The sequence below is a fragment of the Musca autumnalis genome, unplaced genomic scaffold (genome assembly GCF_047663935.1).
Source record: "Musca autumnalis isolate F117 unplaced genomic scaffold, ASM4766393v1 scaffold_4, whole genome shotgun sequence".
Classification (NCBI taxonomy): Eukaryota; Metazoa; Arthropoda; class Insecta; order Diptera; family Muscidae; genus Musca; species Musca autumnalis.
The window spans coordinates 80840245-80862827 of record NW_027411977.1 but is presented as its reverse complement, the minus strand read 5'-3'; the positions used below and the strand labels follow the sequence as shown (position 1 = coordinate 80862827).

The following is a 22583-nucleotide window of genomic DNA, read 5'->3' as shown; positions in this document are numbered from 1 at the left end:
GTCAAAATATTCATTGTAGGCCTATATGTATATATCATAGGGCTATGAAACTATCGATGTTCCCAACATTAGATATTTTCGATATCTAACTTCAAAGTGGGTGCCAATTATTACCATAAATTGGGAATAAAAATGGCGGAAGGTCCGAGGACTGGTTGTAAAGAAATATATGTTAGGATTCAAGCATAACATGTTTGGGTCCAAATAAATATATGTTTGCAACATATTTTTTTTATGTTAAAACATATTTTTATGGGTGGAGAGAGGATTTTTAACAACAGGCTCTCGCTTATTTTATAATAAAGAGCTGTGTGTACGGGGCAATGGAAGACACAGAAGCGTTAACGGGAGGATCAAAAAGTTGGGTTTGGCTTTGGCGATGTATATGCGGCCAAATGCTTGTGTTTCGTTCTTTGTTGTTGTTGCGTTTTATTCCTCCACAAGCAGGTTAACCAACCTAGCAAGCGAAGTGGAAAAGTTTCTTCAAGACAATCGTTGAGTAAAGAAATGGCGCTTTTTAATAAATTAAATGCCCAATACATTTTATCAATCAAAACTGTGAATGGAAATATTTTATTGGACAAGGAAGAAATCGCATTTATAATTGGTAATAACATTTATACAATTTAAAATATGCTTATAAAAGCAGAAAATATCGTAGGTGGTCAAACAACGAAGATATCGCAATAGTGGCTAATACTTTTCATTTTTGCGATTTTAATTATAATGACGAGTATCACAGCTTTGGTTGGGGAGCTTCCAAAAGCAAAGTCTGACTATGAAAGTAGAATATCTCACCTGTACAATGATGCAAAGTAGGTTGGCGTAGGTGGCCAAATAACGGAGATATAGCAATAGTCGGTAACACATCCCATTTTTAATTTTTTTTCGAAATCGCGCTACATGTCGCAGTTTTGATCGGATCATCACGAAATTTTGGGGGTTAATGCGGGTCCCACAGAGGAAGAATCCTATTGATTTCGATGATGGTGGGATAATATTCAGGTGTTGGAGTGGGCAAAAATGTATTTGTAGAAAAGGTCGACGTTTTATTTCAAAGCCAATATCTCTGTTTCTTTAAGAGGTAGAAAGTAGAAAATATCAACTTTACAACGATGTAAAGTAGGTTGACGTAGGTAGTCAAACAACAGAGATATCGCAATAGTCGGTAATACATCGTCGCAATTTTGGTCGGACCGTCATGAATTTTTTGGGAGTTGATGCGGGTTCCACAGAGGAAGAAGCCTATTATGTTTGGTGATGGTCGGATAATATTCAGGAGTCGGAATAAGCAAAAACCTATGTGGAGAAAAGTCAACTTTTTTTCTTATGCGAATATCTCCGCTTCTGGTAGGAGTATTACAAAAGGAAAGCCGGTCAATGGAAAAATAAAAGATCTCCTTTATATTGATGTAAAGTATGTTGGCGTAAGTGGGCAAACAACCGAGATATCACAAAAGTCAGTAATATATCCAATTTTTCCATTTTTTGTAATCAGGCTACAGGAATTTGGAATTTGGGGGTTGATGGGGGCTCCACAGAGGAAGAGGCCTCTTGATTTTGGTGATAGTCGGATAATATTTAGGGGTCGGAATGGGGTAAAACTCATGTGGAGACAAATTCAAAGTTTTATTCTTTGTGAATAGAAGGGGTGTTCCAACGGTAAACCTGTCAACGGAAGAAGAAAATATTACCTTTACATTGGTGTAAAGTAAATTTTGGTTGCTGATGGGGGTTCCAGAGAGAAAGAGGCATATTATGTTTGGTGGTAGTCGGATTATATTCCTTAAAAGAAATGTTTACCATTGAAAAGCTTATGCACAGGTGTAGTGGTGAAGGGTATCACAGGGTCGGTCCCGTTTCGATTATAGTCTTTGCTCACTTGTTTTTTTTTTTTTTTTTGAAAATTTTGCCTTTTCTGGCGAAGATAATTTTTTTAGTATTAATATTTAATTAATTTCTCTTCGGAATCAAGCTTTATAATCAATAATGCATTTTTTTTTGGTTTTCTGAAGTTTACAAATGGAGGTCACCCTTTAAGTCTTTAACTACCTCAAAATTATAGGTGCTAACTTCCACAGTCCACAGGCCCAAGTTCTGTTGACGCATTTCGCTTCGATAACATCAAATTGGCCCTGTCGCTGTTTACTACCAGATTCTTTTTGACTTTTTTATAAATTACACTGGTCAACACGACTTTTGTTTCTACCGAAGTTGTTGGTGTTTCTAAATGAAATCGGCGTTTCTAAATGACCGAATCATGGGCGCCATGAACTATATATTATATATTTGAATACTGGGCCATATAGTAGACACCCTAAGCATATCCGGTATGCCATATGAGGATCCTATGACTTCCCCTGATGACGTAATCACAGCTTAAAGTTCTCAAAATATGCAATTTTTACAAGGTCCGTCGTATGTTTTCTAAATTTTTTTTATGTATATTCACAATAATTATTTCAAAAACTGTTTGTATCAAAAGCACAACATCTCCTTAATATATTAGTGTTGAAAAATCCACAAAAAATATTTGTTTGCATCCGGAAACAACGAAATTCTGGGTAAAACTCGTAAAAACCGATTTTGAGCTATATCTCAAGAACAAGAGCTGTTGGAGAAAACCCGAGACCGGATTTGAAAATAACTCGCCGATTTCACTTAGAAACAACAACAACTTCGGTTGAAACATTCGACTTTTTCAATTTTGTTGAGCAGTGTTATCAGTTACTTGTTTTACTGATCTCCCATGATGTCAATGTCGTCATTGGTGGCTATTGGTTTATGTTGTCAATTTCTTTTAACGTTTGTATTTGATATAATCTTTTACAGCAAAATGTTTAATAGGTTACACGATAGGCTGTCTCCTTCATCCTGAAGCCTCATTTGGTAATGCATTGTGACCGTTTGCATGTGGTGGGCAATAGTTTGTCACAGCTGATATGTTTTTGGAAGTGCTTTCATTAAGCAATTGAGCAAGACACTGCTGGAAAGTCGGCCCAGGAAAGGTGCAGTCACAACAGATAACCATAGCATATTCCATGGTTATCTGTTGTGACTGCACCTTTCCTGTTCGTATTTTTAATCAGGTTCGTACCTTTGCTGTAACAAGGGTGTGATAGGTGGTTGCAGCTCGTTCGATCGTATATCCAGCACACTCGATGGGAGCATCGGGGTAAAACTGGCAAGAAACTCGTGCTGCATATTATGGTAGCTATAATGCAGTGTGTCAACTTAAGGTATTGTTGTTACGTCTTATTCGCCGACCCTTGTTTTTAAAGCGGTTGGTGAGGGCGACAAACTTAGATTATTTAGTTCTTCTTTTTCGGGTTTTTCATGGAAAGATTTTTTATGGTGGTATGTTACTAGGTGGAAAAGTTTTTTGGTATTGTCCTAAGTGACAAATTTCAGTTAATTTAGACCGAAAATAAAAACCGATATATAGGAGCTATAACAAAATGTGTACGTATGTCAACACATGTTCCTGTCGAAGTTTTCAGACCACTGGGAACCTCAAATGTCAAAATTAACTTGGTGTAAAAATGTAACTAAAATTCTCAAAGTATCTAAAATTTAATTTTTTATACCCTCCACCATAATATGGACACATCGAAATATTCATCGGAGACCCAATAAAGTATGTATATTCTTGATCTGGGTAAAATTCTAAATCGATATAACCATTTCCGTCTGTCCTTTGAAATCAGATACAGTTCGCAATATTTAAGATAAATCTTTGTAATTTGGTATAGAAGTTTGTATTACTCCTAGGATGTTTGGTATTGCAAATGGGCTATATCGATCCACGTTTTGATATAGCCCACATAGAACGGTACCACCCGGTTTTTGGGTATTTTCAAGGTTTTAGCTTCATTATAACACAAAAATGTCTGAAATGTTGTACTTAGTCTTCGTTGGGTGTATAAAACTTTTCCTCAGAATTTTGTCGGTATAGGTCCACGCCTTCACATATCACCTATAGAACGGTATCTCCCGATTTTCGGTATTTTGAAGTTTGCGGCATCAATATCCCACCGAAATTTTTGAAATTTGGTATTAAGTCTTCATTTGGGGTATAAAACTTTCCATGCGAAATTTGTTGGCATAGGTCCACGCCTTCATATAGCCCCCATGGAACGGTACCTCCGGATGTCCGGTATTTTGAAGTTTGTGGTCTCAATATTACTCCGAAATGGCTGAAATTTAGTTCTTAGTCTTCGTTGGGTATAAAACTTTCCAAACGAAATTTGTTGGCATAGGTCCACGCCTTCATATAGCCGCCATAGAACGGTACCTCCGGATTTCCGGTATTATGAAGCATCATTATTCCACCGAAATTGTTGAAATTTGGTATTTAGTCTTCATTGAGGGTATTATACTTTCCATATGATATTTGTCGGTATAGGTCCACGCCTTCACATAGCCCCCATAGCCGATTTTCGGTATTATGAAGGTTATGGCGGCAACAATCCACCAAATTGGCTAAAATGTGATATTTAGTCTTTGATAGGGGTACAAAACCTTACATATGAAATTTGTCGGTATAGGTCCAGGCCTTCATATAGCCCCTATAGAACGGTACCTCCGGATTTCCGGTATTTTGAAAGTTCTGGTATCAATATTTCACCGAAGTTGTTGAAATTTGGTATTTAGTCTTCATTTGGGGTATAAAACTTTCCACGCGAAATCTGTCGGTATAGGCCCACCCTTTCATATTGGCCCCATAGAACAATACCTCCCGACTTTCGGTATTTTAAAGGTTGTGGCCTTAATATTCCTCCAAAATGGCTGAAATTTGGTATTTAGTCTTCGTTAGGGGTTATTCAACTTCACCCTCTAAATTTAACGATTTATACGAAACTTTCCACTTGAAATTGTTAGGTATAGGTCCACGCCTTCATATTGCCCTTATAGAACGTTACATCCCGATTTTCGGTATTTTAAAGGTTTGTGACGATAACCTTCAAAATACAGAAAATCAACCAACGGAATGGCTGAAATTTGGTATTTAGTCTACGTTGGAAGTAAAAACCTTTCCGACTGAAATTCGTTGGTATAGGTCCACGTTTCGTCGGTATATGCTCCATAGAACAGTACCTTACGATTTTCGTAATTCTGAGGGTTGTAACGTAAATATCCCACCGACATGACTGAAATTTGTTATTTAATCGTCCATGGGGCTGTAAAATATTCCAGAAGAGAATTATCAGTAAAGGTCCACGTCTTCCTACATTCCCCATAGAAGCGTACCTCATTACTCACATTATCGTACCGAAATATCGGATGTTTGGTATTTAGTCTTCTTTGAGTCTAAAAACTTTCCTCCCGAACGGTACCTCCCAAATTTCGGTATTTTGAAATTGCTGAATCTTGGTATTTAGTCTTCTTCATAAAAGAAAGGAAACTAATTATTCCATTTTACTCCAGTACAACTCGTGGTGGAGGGTATAACAAGTACGGCCCGGCCAAACTTAACGTCGTTCTTACTTGTTTACAATCAAATAGAAAAATATTCCCACAAATTCAAGTTTTGCATACTGTAAAAGAATTTACAACATTGAATTTCGTCAGCATTCCGTATGGGTTTTGCTGTTGACGTCAATTTTTCAGTAACACCTGTTACATGTACATACGTTTTTTTTCCAAAATGTTTCTTTATTTGATATGAGTAAAATCTTACCAAATTTAAGATGTTTTAACATAACATTGCCAACATCGCCAACGCTTTCAGGATTGTGCTGCAGATTTGTTAGACAAAAACAAAACAAAAAAACATGTTATTCAATTATCATATATCAAATAATGCCAGTTGTTGTTAACTGTCATTGTTATGCGTCTTAAATAATTACCATAGACTTGTACATCTTTATGTCTGTCCACCTATAAAGTACATACATATAAATGAATTTCACAGTTTTAATCATGTTCCCGTCACACATCCAAAGTGCTATAAACTTTGGCCCCACTAAAATAATATCTATCGGCTGATGTTGTTTTTCGAATTGTTTCGCACATGTCTTGCCGTCGGTTGCAACGATAACAGTTATAACATCACAAGTTGGCCTGACCCCCATTTATTAAACGCACATGCCTATATCAGCCAGCAATCACTTGTCAAATACCGCCAACAACCAGAAGCTGTTTTCGAAGGCTGCTAATAACGGTCGTTGAGGCTCAAAAATAAATGCCTTCAATGGAGCGCATGAACGGTGCGTAAATGCTTGTCTTGCAATGGACGGCGTCGACTACGATGACGACGTCGTTTTGCTATGGAAAAAGGTGTAACCAAACCATTTAACTAATCACAAAACCGTTTAAAGAGAAATCTAGCAATTAATTTGGCATATTTGTTAGACAATTATTTATGCGAGTGTACAGTGGGAACGCTGGAAATAACGCAATGTGTCTAGCAGGATCGATTTTAAGGTATTTGTGGGAAAGTTAAAATATTTTTATTTTTGCTTTAAAAAAATGAAAAAAATTCTCTTAATAATTATCGAATCCAAACAGAATATATAGAGACTTGAAGGTTAGTTTATGTGAATGGATGCACAGCTGCACAGTTGTTATGGGATATCAATGGACCAATGTAAACAGTTTGGCAGCCTGCCCATACGTTCCTGCCGCCTTCCTGTTGTTCAACCCATTAATTGCTGTCATGGCTCACATAGGCTATATGCATTCAATGCCGTAGTTTCGGCTTTATTCTTGGGTATTTTTCGCCGCCCATTTTTGATTTTAATTTGCTCTCGGAGGAAAAGTTGTAGCTCTTGGCTAAAAGAACTAATTCTGAACACATAAAATCCTCCAAACCACATCTTCAAGGTCAAATTTTCTTTGTAATTCTTTCTAGATAAGAACCGTCAATAGACAGTTCGTATATTCCAGAAAATTGTTGACTGATATCCTTGCAAAGTTTTGTTGTTGATTGTTTTCTTGAATTTTAAGCGGCTTAGTTCCTATGGACCGAAATTACAGGAAAAAAGGATAAAATCGATTTTTTTTTTGATATATTTACCTGTAAGAACCGTTTCTACAGAGTTTGTATGTTGTAGAAACATGTTTATTGATATTTAAGGAACATTTTGTAGTTGGATGTTTGCTTCAATTTTGATCAGTTTATTATCTGTAGACCAACCCCTTGAAACAATTATAAAGGAACTTTGACCTTGAAGATGTCGTTTGGGAGAATTTTATGTGTTCATGTGTTTAGTTCTTTAAGACAAAAACTACAATTTTGCCTCCGAGAGCAAATAAAACTTCTCAGCGGTTTAGAAGAAATTAACCTGGCAAAATGATACCTTTTGACAACAAGGCCTCAAACCTTTGGGGGCTCATAACCGCGGAAGTGGAAGTGATGGGGAAAACGCCGGGACACGTGTCTTCTTATTTTTGGTGCGGTGTAAGAATATGGTTTGTTCGTGATTACACCCTCAGCATTTATGCTAACGAGGGTATATACACGTTCATACGGGCAAAATGTGCTTCATCGAAATAATGATTTTAGACCCCAAGTATGTTTGGACGAAATGTGTTTCAGACAATTTGGAGTTGATTTAGCCATGTCCGTCCGTCTGTCTGGCTGAGCCGCACGATAACTCTCGAACGGATCAACCGATTTGGTCCATAATTTGGCTTCCGTAATATGTATTTTGTCCAAACTTAGTTTATGTTCGAAGATGGGTTATATCGGTCTTCTCCTTCCGGTACCTCCCCCACAAAAGTTCGGAAATGGTCGGAAAATTTGTGCGCACGATAACTCTTGAAGCAATTAACCGATTTGGTCCATACTTTGCAAATCTTGAAATTTCTACCAGACGTAGATGATGTTCCAATATGGACTCAAGCGGTCCACTCCTTCGGGTACCTCCCACACAAAATTTCGGAAAAGTTGAGTTTAGGACATGCTGCCCCCCATACGACGGAATAAGTTTCATCAGGGCAAGTCCATACTTCCTGAGAAAATAGCCTGAAAGGTAAAAAAGCCCTATGACGGATCTGCCGATTCGGTCCAAAATGTGGCCTTCGTAATATTTTGTGCAAACTAAGTTTAAGTTCGAAGATAAGCCGTATCGGTCCACACCTTTAGGTACCTCCTCCCAGTTCAAAAATGTTCGGAAAAATTGTGCACACGATAACTCTTGATGAGATTGACCGATTTGATCCATACTTTACACATTCGAATATGGACTAAATTTGTCAACTCCTTCGGGTGCCTCCCCACAAAATTTTGGATAAATTCACTTTAAGACCTGCTCTCAAATCACTTTAGTTTTTTGTTGAAGCAACTTGCATTTGCTGCCTCAATTACGACTATAAAAGTTTTTTCAGGGGTAAGTCCATACTCCTTGAGAAAACAGCCCAAAAGTTGTAAAAAACCCCTATGGCACCATATGTAATAGCTGGAGTGCTCGAACCGAATACTGCGTTCGTCCACACTTTGGATATTCTAATATTTCTTCGAATATTAGATGGAATTCGAAGGTGGTGCTTATAGGTCCACTCCTTTCGGTACCTCTCCCACAAAAGTTCGTAAATATTCGCTTAAATGGTACGCGCGACTTCTCATAGGCTTAGCAACCGATTTGGGCCAAACTTTGGATCTCTAAATATTGTCGAAACTTAGTTTATGATCAAATTTGGACCCTATCTGTCCAATCCTTGTGGTACCACCCACACAAATGTTCAATATTTTTGTGTGGTTAAGGGTATGTTCGAGGATCCTTTGGACATTTTTACCGAAGGTTTTCCTAGTGGTCCTGTATATAGCAATATTATGTTTTTCGTAGGCTAGTGTGATAAAAAAGTCCTATCTATCGTTATCCTCGCAAATTTTTGAGCTTTAATCCTATATATACTTTTTTCGGTTCATACGCCCAAAATTTTCAAAACCCCCCCTTAAATTTTTTTTTTTTTTTGGAAAAAAGTATTTCAATCCACACAGGCTGAGAGTATATCTCTGTCGGCAAAGCCGACTGATTGTTTTTTAGTTGTTTTTTAAATATTTGCTCTGTTCCAGAACCTGCAAGAAGCTACTATTTTTTACTACGATAACTAACATTTTTTCCTTTATGTTATCGGAAAAAATAGTAAAAATTAGTAGATTCAGTACTGGAACAGACCATTTGTTCGTACTGGAGCAGACCAATGTTACAAAGCTAGGATATTGAAATTTCGGGAAGTTTTGCAAAAAAAAGTGCAGGATGTTATCAAAGGATTTTTTAGTATTTAATTTTTCAAGGACATTTTTGATGTCCTTGTTATAAATGAATATTAATATATAAAGCCAATATTCTCCTCTTTAATATAACACCAACACCAGCATCGTGCGATGAGTACAAGTATTTAAAATATTTTTTTTTGAAAATTTTTGTTCTTTGAAATTTGAATGTCCTTTAAAAGATCAACAGGATGAGAAACGAAAAATCTTAAGGCCATTTTACTCCATTTGTCCTATAGTTTCAGACGTACATATATCGTCCGGCTCATGTGTAATTTGGCTGTCGGACGGTGTTATTGGATCATCGCCTATGCTTTCGACTACATACGAGGGTCACTAAAAAAACCTTCTGGTCTAGACAACACGCAGAGTCGCCAGGTGTCATTTGACATTTTTTTGGAAAGTTTAACAGTTTTTAGCCTAAGTGTACTTAGGACAGTTTGACATACGACCATGTGTTGGGTTGTTTACAGTGGCATGATTGAGACACCTCCAAAAAAGATGGGTTTTTAACTCTTTTACAGCATCTACTGGCTATTGCTGCGATTTTTCGGGCTCATACGCATAGTTTCATGATTTGTCACCTCGATCCACCTTATAAACGTCTTTGAAGCACCGCGTATTTTTCGAAATTTCTTGCACCGACCAACACGGGATCCGACGAGAAAACCCCCATTTTTGGCGCCAAGCGTTCATGCAATATTAAATGTTAGTTGGTGGAATAAATGCCCAAGGATGCCTCTATCTCACGGTACATAACATGACGATCTTGCATTACCCGTTCACACAGGGCTTAATTTTGTATGGCACAACGACCGTTTTTGGACGACCCTCACGAAGTTCGTTTTTTTGGCGAGTGTCGGCCACGATTGAATTAGTGCCATAGGATGGTCCTTTATCGACATACAAAGATTTAATTTGATCGATCCACTCTTGCCGTGATTATCCACGTCGAAAGTTGTGAAAAATTATCAGATGAAAATGTTCACCAGTAAATAAATATGCAAAATGATTTTTTCAAGTCACTGTAAACAACACAAAACATGGTCGTATGTGAAACTGTCCTGAGTACGCTTTGGCCAAAAACTGTCAAACTTTCCAAAAAAATGTCAAATGACGCCTGGCGACATTGGGTTTTGCCTAGGCCAGAAGGTTTTTTCATTGACCCTCGTATAAATTCTATGGTGAATAAAGCCAATGGATCATTAGACTTTATGAAACGATAGGGTAAAGAATTTGCGGAACCTCTAGTTACCAAACGCCTTTACGTATCTTTTGTTAGCAGCATACTTGAATATGGCGCAATAATCTGGGAGCCTCGTAATAATATATAATCAAATTTGATTGAATCCGTTCAAAAACAATTTATTTTATTCTGTTTGCATCATCATGGATGAACTTATCAGAATTTATCTTGGTATGAGACAAGACTTAGTATAATTAAACTGTCTACATTGCAAAGTCGCCGTATAATGTAGGGTTTAAAATTTGTTTTAAATATCATTCAGGGAAAATATATTCAGACCTGATTATGAGTAGAATTGTAATAAAAGGTCCTATCAGGCCAACAAGGAATTTGCAACTTCTTCAAATTCAATATTTTCAAAGTAATTATGTCAATAACGATCCACTTCGCTACCATTTTCTTCAGTTCAATAAATTTTATAATCAGATCGATCTGTAGGAAAATAAAGTTAGTTTAAAACGGAAAATAATATTACATTTCAATAGGTAAAACTTACTTACACCCAATGCTTATTGAATGTATGTATATTAGGAACATGACTTTTTGACATTTTTTCACAAAAATGATTTCCTGTAGTGAGAATGAATGAACTTTTGCCTATTAATGCCTAAAATAACATTCAATCCATTTTATTGTAAAAAAACGTTACGCAAAAAAATTAAAAATTCTTTGAAAAAAAATGTTTCTCAAAAAGTTATTTCCCACCACCACCACCACTATGTGGAAAGGGTATTATAAGTTTGTTTTGGTAGAAATTCATGTAACACCGCGAAATATTCGTCGGAGACCCCCAATGTGGTACACCAATCATCATATCTCGAAGAGATAAAGCGATTTTGAGATGTGTGTCCGTCTATCCATCATAAATTGTAATCAAACTCATGGCCGCAATTATGGACTGATCGTCACGAAATTTTGCATGGAGATCGGGTTCAGACCAGAACAGATCCCTATTTTTGTTGGAGATGATCGTGAAATATTTAGCGGGTGAAATGGACCAAAAACATAATTTTATCCAATTTTGTAGCGGCTCTGTAGGTCGCAATAATAGTCCGATCAACGCGATATTTTAAATATGGTAAGAGTATATGAAAAAGAAGTAGGTTGCAATTTGAGATGCCGATCAGATAATATTTAGAGGGTTAAATGGACCAGAACTTTTGTGTGAAAATTGTGAAAAATTTTAATATACAGCTTATATTTTTGTTCCTGAAAGACACATTCTTCCCTCGTGAGTTATATTTGGAAGAAGATCTCCTGACCTTTGCACTGATGTCGATTACGTTGATGTACGTGATTAGATAACAGAGCTACATCCTAATATATCCAGTTTTTTGTTTGTAGTGTAGTAATTAACACTATAGATGTAGCAATTATAGCTCAATAGTCACGAAATTTTCCACGATGTAAGAGTTTAGGTAAAAGAAAATGCCTATAATTTTGCATGATGATCTGATATTATTTAGCGGGTGACATAGACCATTACTTTTGTATGAAAAATATACAAATTTTATTTTTGGTGTTACAAAATAAATATATTTTTATAGGGCAGAGGCTGTTGGTATATTACCGTTAGCACAGCTGACTTATATTATCTTCTTTGCTGTCTAATTGAATATAAATAATTTTGGGATTTATAAATTTGTTTGCATGCAAAATTTTTGAATTTCTATTCATTGTTAGTTATTTCCACCGGTATAAAATATATTTTAGATACCACAATATATGCCCACAATTAAATATTTTCGAAGCATCCCAGCAAAATAAATTGGAAGTAGTGCAATGTGGACTAGTTCTGTCACGGCATGTTTTGATGCATTTCAAACGGAGTCGTGAAAAAGGCACTCCAGTCCTCTCATTTTAACCGCATTTGGATGCAATCCAAAGAATCACATCCACTTGTCACATTTTAACAACATCCGGATGCAGTTCAGCGGAGTCGTGAAAAAGGCACTCCAATTCCTCACAATTTAACAGCATCCGGATGCAGTCCAAACGGAGTCGTGAAAAATGCACTCCGTTCGCTACATTTTATTAGCAGTTGTTAGAGATCCCTACATGTACATAAATCAGTTTGTACATCTCTACAGGCAGCGGCATACATTTTCCAAAAAGAGATAAGCGTGTTAACATTTCCAAACATTTGTTAATACAAACTAAATAATATTTCATTTGTGAGCATTTTTCCGGTAACTCACGAGAAGAAAATTTCCGAATGGAGTGCTGTTGGAGTACATGTCGAAATCTTAACTGGTGATGGGAAGACAACCCATTTAGCAGATGAAGCAAAAACAGTTCAGCTTGGATTAAATGGAGAGCGGAGGAAACACGCATGTTTGCGATTGAATTCAATGGAGAATTTTCATAATTTGTGTTAATGTAATAAAGTTCTTAACATTTTTGTTATACACAAATAATAAGTGCATTTTATTTGTTCTGGGATATTTTGTAATGGCTTGCACAATTTCCGCAGAATGCCTGTATCAAAACACGTGCTTTGGACTGCCTCCTATTCTACCCCAAAGGGTTAGTTAGAATGCAATGCCAAAGGGTCAGTTAAAATGCAGTGCCAGAGGGTCAGTTAAAATGCAGTGCCAAAGGGTCAGTTAAAATGCAGTGCAATGGAGTGCCTCTTTCAGTAGTCACGCTCTTGTAAAAATCATGAGTGAAGATGCATAATTTGATGCACTTCCAGATCACTTGTGCATATCATTTAACTGCCTCTTTGGAGGCAAACTTTTTGCTGGGATATGTGAGGTACAAGTGCACAATTTTGGACAATAGATCTTCAATAAACTCGCAATTTTCCCAATTATCAAATATACCAAATTGCATTCAAAGACAATTTGAAGATGTAGCAGGAGGGGCTAATCGATGTGAATTTTCCAATTTTCGAATATTTTTTAGAAATGTATAATTTATATATTTTTCCACAAAGATCCCAGTAAATACAAGGGAGGATTCATATTAAGTTATTGATATGTGACCTAGTTTTTGTCGCCGAGTCCGAACGGTGTTTCCTAAGTTGCCACTTGTAGAGACGTTTTTCATGGCTGAAATATTCAGGAAATATCGCCAACATTACTAAGGGGTATTTTGCCACCGTTGACAATTTGATGCGATTCAGCGTGCAAGGCGGTCGCACACAGCTAATTCCTACAAGTTGTGGTGTAGGATATCACATGGTCGGCGCCGTCCGGCTATAAACAACTTTAAAAGCTTTTTGTGCGGAAGCTTTTTTATCGAATCACTTTATAATTAAGATTTATGTAATATTATGTAGAAACCGGAAGATTTCTGGGGGAAACGAAGACTAAATACCAAATTTCAGTCATTTCGGAGAAATACTGAGGACATATCCTGCAAAACATCGAAAATCGGGAGGTATTGTTCAATGGGGGCTATATGAAGGCGTGGATCTAAACCTACAAATTTCATATGTAAAGTTTTGAAGGCGTGGACCTATATCAGCAAAGTTCTGGGGAAAAGTTTAATACCCTCAACGAAGACTAAGTACCAAATTGCAGCCCTTTCAGAGGAATATTGATGCCACAAACTTCAAAATACCGGAGGTACCGTTCTAAGGTGGCTATATGAAGGCGTGAACCTATACCGACAAATTTCATATGAAACGTTTTATACCCCAAAGGAAGAATATATGCCAAATTCAACCTTTTCGGTGAATTATTGTGCTTACAACCTGCAAAATACCGAAAATCAGGTGGTACCGTTCTGTGGGGGCTATATCTATATCTATACAAAGCTCTATCTTAAAAATTGAGAGCTGTATCTTGATTTTAACAGACGGACTGACGGACATGGTATATCGGCTTAAAATTGTACCCTTATCAAGAATATGCATACTTTATAGAGTCTCCGATGAATATTTCTATGTGTTACAAACGGAATGACAAATTTAATTATACGCTCCATATTTTTGTGGAGGGTATAAAAAAAATGTAGGGTATAATTAATTTTGTCCTTCCATTTATAACACATTGGAATATTCGTCGGGTACTCTTTAAATTATATATATCGTCTGCTCCGTCGGAAAAGGTCGTAAGTCCCTCACAATAAATTTTTCAGGAGGAAGAAAAAACATTCCAGCGCTTTCTGTATTAAAAATTTTATTATGGTGGTAAAGGCAGTATTTTTCGTTTATTTATTCCGCTTCAATACTTGTACTTTGTTTGGTAAAATTCCGTCGCGTTTGGGAGATAATTGGATGTCTTTGGACTTACGACCTTCTCCTTGTACAGTTTTGTATTTTTGTAGGGACTTACGACCTTTTCCTACAATTTACGGACGTTTTTAAAATAAAATATTTATACTTTACGAAACAATGTGGAAAGGGTATTATAAGTTTTTTTTGTCCAATATTCGTGTAACATCGCGAAGTATTCGTCGTAGACCCCCTCCGCTGGCCATTATTTCATATCTTGACGAGATAAAGCGATCTAGCTAGCCATCCATTAACAATTGTAATAAAAATCCAGACCTCAATTTTGGACCGATCGTCACGAAATTTTGTGGAGAGGTCGGGTTCCGACCGGAAGTGACCCCATTAGATGTTGGTTATGATCGAAAGGTGTGAAATGGACCAAACCTACAATTTTTACCCGGCTTTGTAGCTGTCCTGTAGATCGCAGTAATATTCCGATCGGAGCGAAATTTTAAGAATGATTTGAGTTTAAGACAAATAATAAGCTGTCAATTTAAAATGGTGATGAGATAATTATTAGCGGGTTTAATGGACCAACACTTTTGTGTGAAATCTTATATATAAAAGGCAATTTGTTTATGTTTGTATGTTCCGCATAGACTCAAAAACGGCGAACCTATTTTTTTGAAAAATGATTTTTTGCAAAAGTTATGAAGGTATCGGTGAGAAAATTAATTTGCGAGACAACGGTTGTTGAATCTCCGACCCTAAATACTTATTCCATGTAATTTTCAGATTATGCACATGGATGTCCCTTGGTGGAAGTAGTGTAATGTATGTGGTCAATTTGAGTTTTCAATGGACCTGCCTATTGTGAGTGCCGGCGCTTAACAACGCCACTGGCAAAATATTTTATACACTTGCTGGCACTTAACAATGCCTAAGCAATGGTTTTATTTTCTGTGCACTAATTAATGCACAAAGAAAAGAGTTTGTTAATTGTAAGCCAATAGATCGGCTCTTTAAACTTGAATAGTTTTATTTTGTAATTGTTGATTCTTTTATATAAAAATAACGGCATATTATTAAGTTTCTTTTCATATCTTATCCTTAAAAATAACATTACGATTTAAGTCTAAACATGTGTGATAGTACTAAACAGCTGTGAAGTAGTCAACAGCTGTGGAATACCAAACAGCTGTGTAGTTCTAAACAGATATACTATTTAGGGATCTCTAGGTGGATGAATCGATAATTTTACGATAGCACCACACCCTCACCCTTTGAAAGAATAATTTTTACAATTATACGTTTTTAATAATCTAGTAAATTATATCAATAATATTATAATTAAACTATATTCCATTTCTTAAGTAAGTTGTTATGATATGATTTTACTTTACCATCAATAGATATACAAGAATTAACACCATTTCTTTCAACTATTTTATATGGGCCTTGATATGGGGGTTGATATTTTTTTCTATTCATTGTTCTTAATAATACCATATCATTAATCTGTAGGTTTAAAGGGTTTATTTTCATTTGTTGTGAGTTTCGTTTTATTTTCGATTTCTCAAGAAGTTCTTTTGCTTTAAGCAGGGAAAATTTTAATCTTTGTTTTATTTCAGATACATAGTCATCTGTGTTATAAAAAGGTTTATCGTTGTTGACTTCATCATTAGGAAGGTACGGAAGTTTACCGAATACTAATTCATATGGCGAGTATTTTGTATCTACATGTGGGGTTGAGTTGTATGCAAAAGTAAAATAAGGTATCCAAAGGTGCCATTCATCATTCTCAGAGTAATTTAATAGAAATTCATTTAATACTCTATGATTTCTCTCAATTGATCCTAAAGACTCATGATGGTACGGTGTACTGAATATTTGTTTTACATCGAGCAATCTACATATTTCTGACATTAATTGATTAGTGAATTCAGTTCCTTTATCTGATTTCAAATACTTGAAGTTACCATACACTAAAATGAAATGTTCAACCAATGTCTTTGCAACTGTTCTTGCGTCTTTTGTTTCCATAGGAACTGCTACCACATATTTTGTCAACTCGCATTGTATTGTTAGGATATATCGATAGTTGCTAGACATACGAAGTGGCCCTACTGTATCTATGGATACCGTTTCAAAACTTGTGTTTGGGGTAGTTGTTATTATAAACTTTTCTTTGGTATGCCTCGTTTGTTTATTTATTTTGCATTTTATACAGTTCTGAATGTACTGTTTAGTCATCTTGCTCATGTTTTTCCATATGTATCGTTGTTTCAATTTCAACACTGTTTTTCTGACACCCATGTGTCCACCATGTTTCGAATCATGATATTCATGGATTAGTTTCAATTGCTTGTCTTTAGAATTTATTCTTTCCGGATAATTGTATAAAATTATTTTCAATCTCTCGTTCCTTTTCTTCTGGATGTTATTAAAATGTTTTTTGAACTCATCGATATTTATTATTGAGAATAAAGGATCATTTCTATTTAATGCTAACTCGTTCGTTCTCGAGTTACACATTTGTGTTGATAGTTTCTCCAAGGTTGCCTTGACATCTGATGGATTATCACTACATTCAACTATCACTTTTTCATTGATAATTTGTATTTTTGTTGAGCTTGTATCTTTGTAAGGAAAAAATTCTATCTTTCTAATATTTTTTACATCTTCTATTGATATGCAGTCCCAAATGCATGTATTATTAAAGTCATTGTTTCTATTATTTTTAATATTGCCGGTCTGATTATGCTTGTTCTTATTCATGCTTCTGGTTATAGCTAGAATACGTTTCTCATCTGTTCTTGTAGGGATCATTGCTTTCAAATTCTCAATATCCATTTTTATCCTTGATAATGCATCCGCATTCGTATTCATCTTTCCTTTTTTATACTTTATATCAAAGTCGTAATCACATAAATCCATACGTATCCTAGTCATCTTCGATGAAGGATTACTATGAGTAAACAATGATACCAAAGGTCTGTGGTCTGTTATCACCGTAAACTTTCTTCCATATAAATATGGTCTGAAGAAATTAATTGCCCAATGAATCGCAAGTAGTTCTTTTTCGATAATAGGTTTATTAACATCATGTTTATTCAATGTTGAACTAGCATATGATATGGGCAAATCGAGTCCAATTTGTCCTTGTGATAGCACTGCCCCAAGAGCATAGTTTGAGGCGTCAGTAGTGAGTAAAAAGGGTTTAGAAAAATCGGGATATTGTAAAATTGGGGGATTTAATAGCTTGTTTTTCAAAGTTTGAAATGCATTTTGACATTCCGATGTCCATTCGAACACCCTATCTTTCTTAGAAAGTGCATTTAAGCATCTTGCAATATCAGCAAATCTGGGTATAAATCTCCTATAGTAATTACAGAACGCCACGAATCTCCTAGCTTCATCAGCATTCGTGGGTGTCGGGTATTCCTTTATTACTTGATCCTTTGATGGATCCGTTTTGACACCTTTATCTGTGATGAGATGTCCAAGATATAATACTTCAGGCTTAAGGAAACTGCATTTACTTGCATTTAATTTCAGGTTAGACTTCCTTAATCTCTGGAATACCTTTATTAAATTTTGGTTGTGGTGATTTAAACTGCACCCAAATACTATGATGTCATCCACGTAAAGGAACGCGGAGGCATCTAGTCCTGTAAGGGCTATTGTCAGCATCCTTTGAAAACTATTCGAAGATATCTTCAAACCGAATGGTAACCTTTTAAATTGATAATGTCCTTGTCTTGTCGAAAAGGCAGTAAGTGGGCGAGATTCTTTTTTTAGATTTATCTGGTGAAAAGAGCTTGTCATATCCAATGTCGAAAAGTATTTAGCTCGTCCCAGTTTATCAAGAACGTCTTCTAATCTTGTAAGCGGAAATTTGTCATTTACTATTTTGTTATTAAGTTTCCTAAAATCTACAACTAGACGCCATTTCTTATCTCCATCTATAGATTTCTTTGGAACTAAAAGTAACGGTGAATTATATGGACTAACTGAGTCTTCTATTATATCATCTTCTAATAGCTTTTCCACTTGACTATTTACTTCTTTCATTTGCATTTCAGGTAATCTGTAATTCTTAGTATATACCGGTGAATTATCTATCGTTTGAATGTGTTGTTCGTAGAAGTTGTTTGCACTCAATTTGTCATCATTTAAGTGAAATATATCCTGAAACTCTTCTATAATACTTTTAATTGCGATTTTGGCATGTGGATCGTTAGTTCCTATGTCCATGTGCTGTAACAGTTTATCCAGCCTTTTATATTGTTGTGTGTCTCTATTGCAGCGATAATATATATTATAGTCGTTAAGACTTTCTGTTTCTAATACTAACTTGTCTAACTTCATTGTTTCATCTGTAGTATTTAAAATTTTCAAATGTTTTGTCCCGTTTTTTGGAATTAAACAATTAGCGATAAAAATTCCATTTTTAACTTCTTTATTTAGTACTATGCTGTCCTCGTTAACGTCTAGATTGTATGGAATAATTATTTCCGACCTTGGTGGTACTACTATATTATTATATTTTGATTTTGTATGTAAAGGAAGAACGATGTCCTTCTCATTCATTGAAAATGTCACTGTGCATGTTTCAAAGTCGATTTTGCACATGTATTTACTTAAAATATCTCTTCCTATTATCCCATCTGTTGGGATTGGGAAGTTGTTATTAACTATAAAGAAACTGTGCGTGAGTTCTCCTAATTCAGTGGAAATACTCAACTCAGATGTCCCTAAACACTCCACAACATTTTCCGTAATGCCAGTTAATCTTGCTGTGTTTTGTATATTTATGTTTTTAAAATTTTGGTTTTTACAAATCGATACGTCGGCTCCTGTGTCGACTAAAAACGTTAAACTTTTATTAATTGTGTTGCATTTTAAGAAAAGAAATGCACTGGATTTTACTGAGATGTTAAAAATTTTTATTCTTGGCCTTGCTGGACAACTTCTTCCGCCATCCGGCCGTCGCAGTTTCCCTGGTCCCCATACGAAAGAGTTTTAAAGCTATTACTATTTCTAAACGTTTGACTTCTCATATTTGTATTCTGTGGGTAGTTTTTATAAGAACTGGCTCTTCTGTTATTACGATGATTATTGTAGCTTCCATTTCTATTATTATTATATCCATTATTATCGAATTCATTATAATTTCTGTTTGTATTATTGTTATGGAATCTGTTACTACTGTATTCATCGTTATCTTTGCGACCAGTATAATAATTATTATTGTCATTTCTATAACCATTGTTTCTATACTGTCGGCTATTGCGATAGAATCTGCTATTTGAGTTAGAGTTGTTATTATCAGTATTTTTATTGATTACAAAAAGGTTCCTATCTTGCAAACCAAGGGTCTTTTCAGCCGCAGCACATCGTTGCGCTGAATCGTTAAGTGTATTAGGAGGATTTGCTAGTAAAATAGTTTTGTATGCATCATCTACGCCTTTCATAAACACATTAAGTGCAAGATTATCGCTTGCTTTGTAAATTGCATCTCTCGTTTCCACTGACGGTGTTGATAAACTATTTATCTGAAACAAGCTGAGCTGATCTGCTAACTCTGAAACTTTCTCTCTAAAACTTGCAACTGACATTTGGCCCTGATTCGTCATACCAAGTTCTGATAAAACTTGTTGCAAAGTTTTTGGGTTAGGATACGCATTCACTAAGACCTTCTTTAATTCCAAAAACGTAGATGGCTTATTCGCTCTTCCCAAAGTACACCGTACCTCAGTTGATAATTTAAAATTGTATACATATTTAATGAACATGGGTTTATCCTCTTCTTGTAATAAGTCATGTAATAATTCCGCTTGTGTGATAAACTCCTCTAAGAACTTGAAAGCACCCTTGAATATTTGTAGGTTTTTCCCTACCACTGAGATATCGAATTCCGCCATATTCGGTAAACTTGGCAATACTTCCTCTTTTATTTTTAGATCGTTCAAAATTGTCGCTACTCCTTCCAAAAGATTTTCAAATTCAGTCTTCAATGTAGTTAATTCTTCTATATCTATATCTTTAGCGTATTTATCAAATTCTGTTTTTAAAAAATTCAATCGAGTCAACTTATCTTCTACGTATTTCTTTCTAAATATCTTATTTATACTTTTTTTTAGATTTGTTTTTATGGTTTTTAGTTCAGTTATAAACTCTGTTATAGTTTCCATTTGTTATTTTAAGTTATGTAGTTATTGGATAAATTGTAAGATAAACTGTACAATGTGAACTACCCTTATACTTGAGCAACCCTGTGTAGTAAGAAATATATGGGTACTCGGTATTCATCAATGCAATGTATATATGTTTTAATGTCAGAATGACGTTTAATTCTTCTTTATCATTGTTTTCTTTATCATTGTTTTCTTTATCATTGTTTTCTTTATCATTGTTTTCGTTCACGTTTTACTCTATGGGCCATTATTACATTTGTTCTTTTACTATCTGATGAATTTGAAAATGCAAAATAATCCAATTTTGAGGCATCGAAAATATAATTTTTATATTGAAAGTTAATTCCAAGAAGCTCCTCCTTGATTTTCAATCATCACTTTTAACTTTAAGTTAAGCAGAACGCTATAAATCTTTTCGGTAAATCCAAACTATAACAAAAGAATACTTATAATAATGGGGGTATAATTTAATAATTTGTGTTCATTTTTTTAGTTTTTAATGAGTGAATTAAATGTGAAACCAATTGGTTATAAAATAAAAAGAGTTTTATTTAAATAAAATATTTTTCATTTTAATTGGTATTTTGTTTCATTGCGTTCAGTTTTTGTTTTTGCGGCATTTGCTTCTCTATCTCGTGCACTTGCAACCACAATTCATTGGCTATGTTCCAAGGTGGTGGGGGATTCGAGTTAATTTGGTTTTTTAAATCAGCAAGTCGTCTGCGTAGCTTCACGAGTTTGCCGCCCCTGCGATGTTTTGGTTTGTCCGTGATTGGTATACGTGTTAGCCTCTCTTCTTTCCGTTTCTGCTGTCTGGAAAAATATTCTGCCAAGGACAGCCGCTGCGGCCCAATATTAGGAACTGGTGCCGCGTTAGTTTCTTCCAAAACTATGTTCGTTTGGGCTGGCAGGATCGCCATGTAATGTATGTGGTCAATTTGAGTTTTCAATGGACCTGCCTATTGTGAGTGCCGGCGCTTAACAACGCCACTGGCAAAATATTTTATACACTTGCTGGCACTTAACAATGCCTAAGCAATGGTTTTATTTTCTGTGCACTAATTAATGCACAAAGAAAAGAGTTTGTTAATTGTAAGCCAATAGATCGGCTCTTTAAACTTGAATAGTTTTATTTTGTAATTGTTGATTCTTTTATATAAAAATAACGGCATATTATTAAGTTTCTTTTCATATCTTATCCTTAAAAATAACATTACGATTTAAGTCTAAACATGTGTGATAGTACTAAACAGCTGTGAAGTAGTCAACAGCTGTGGAATACCAAACAGCTGTGTAGTTCTAAACAGATATACTATTTAGGGATCTCTAGGTGGATGAATCGATAATTTTACGATAGCACCACAGTAGGCTATATATTTTGTTGCACTTCGGAGGAGCGGGTTACACCTGTGCCCTATTTTTTAAATGCACTAGATATAAAACTTACGAACTATTCCGTTTCCCCAATCCTGGGTACATATTTTAGCAATAAGACCCGACCAGAGTAAAATTCTAAGTCAGTATAACCATGACCGTCTGTCCGTCTTTTGAAATTAAGATACAGCTCGCAATTTTTAAGATAGATCTTCGTGATTTGGTATAGAAGTTTCTATTACTTCTAGGATGTTTGGTATTGACGCCTTCATATAGCCCCCATAGAACGGTACATCCCGATTTCTGGTATTTTGAAGGTGTGGCCTCAATATTCCTCCGAAATGGCTGAAATTTGGTATTTATTCTTCGTTTCGGGTATAA

The 22583-nt window shown here is 35.5% G+C and overlaps 1 protein-coding gene across 1 annotated transcript in view; it reads right to left on the bottom strand.

The window, feature by feature from the left end:
* The window catches only part of LOC141400911 (paramyosin, short form-like), a 134352-nt gene extending 118049 nt beyond the window's left edge, over positions 1-16303 (bottom strand). The window contains exon 1 of the mRNA XM_073980611.1: positions 16032-16303. The gene's annotated coding sequence lies outside the window, so the exon portion shown is untranslated. The remainder of the gene's footprint in view (positions 1-16031) is intronic.
* Between the last annotated feature and the right edge of the window lie 6280 nt (positions 16304-22583).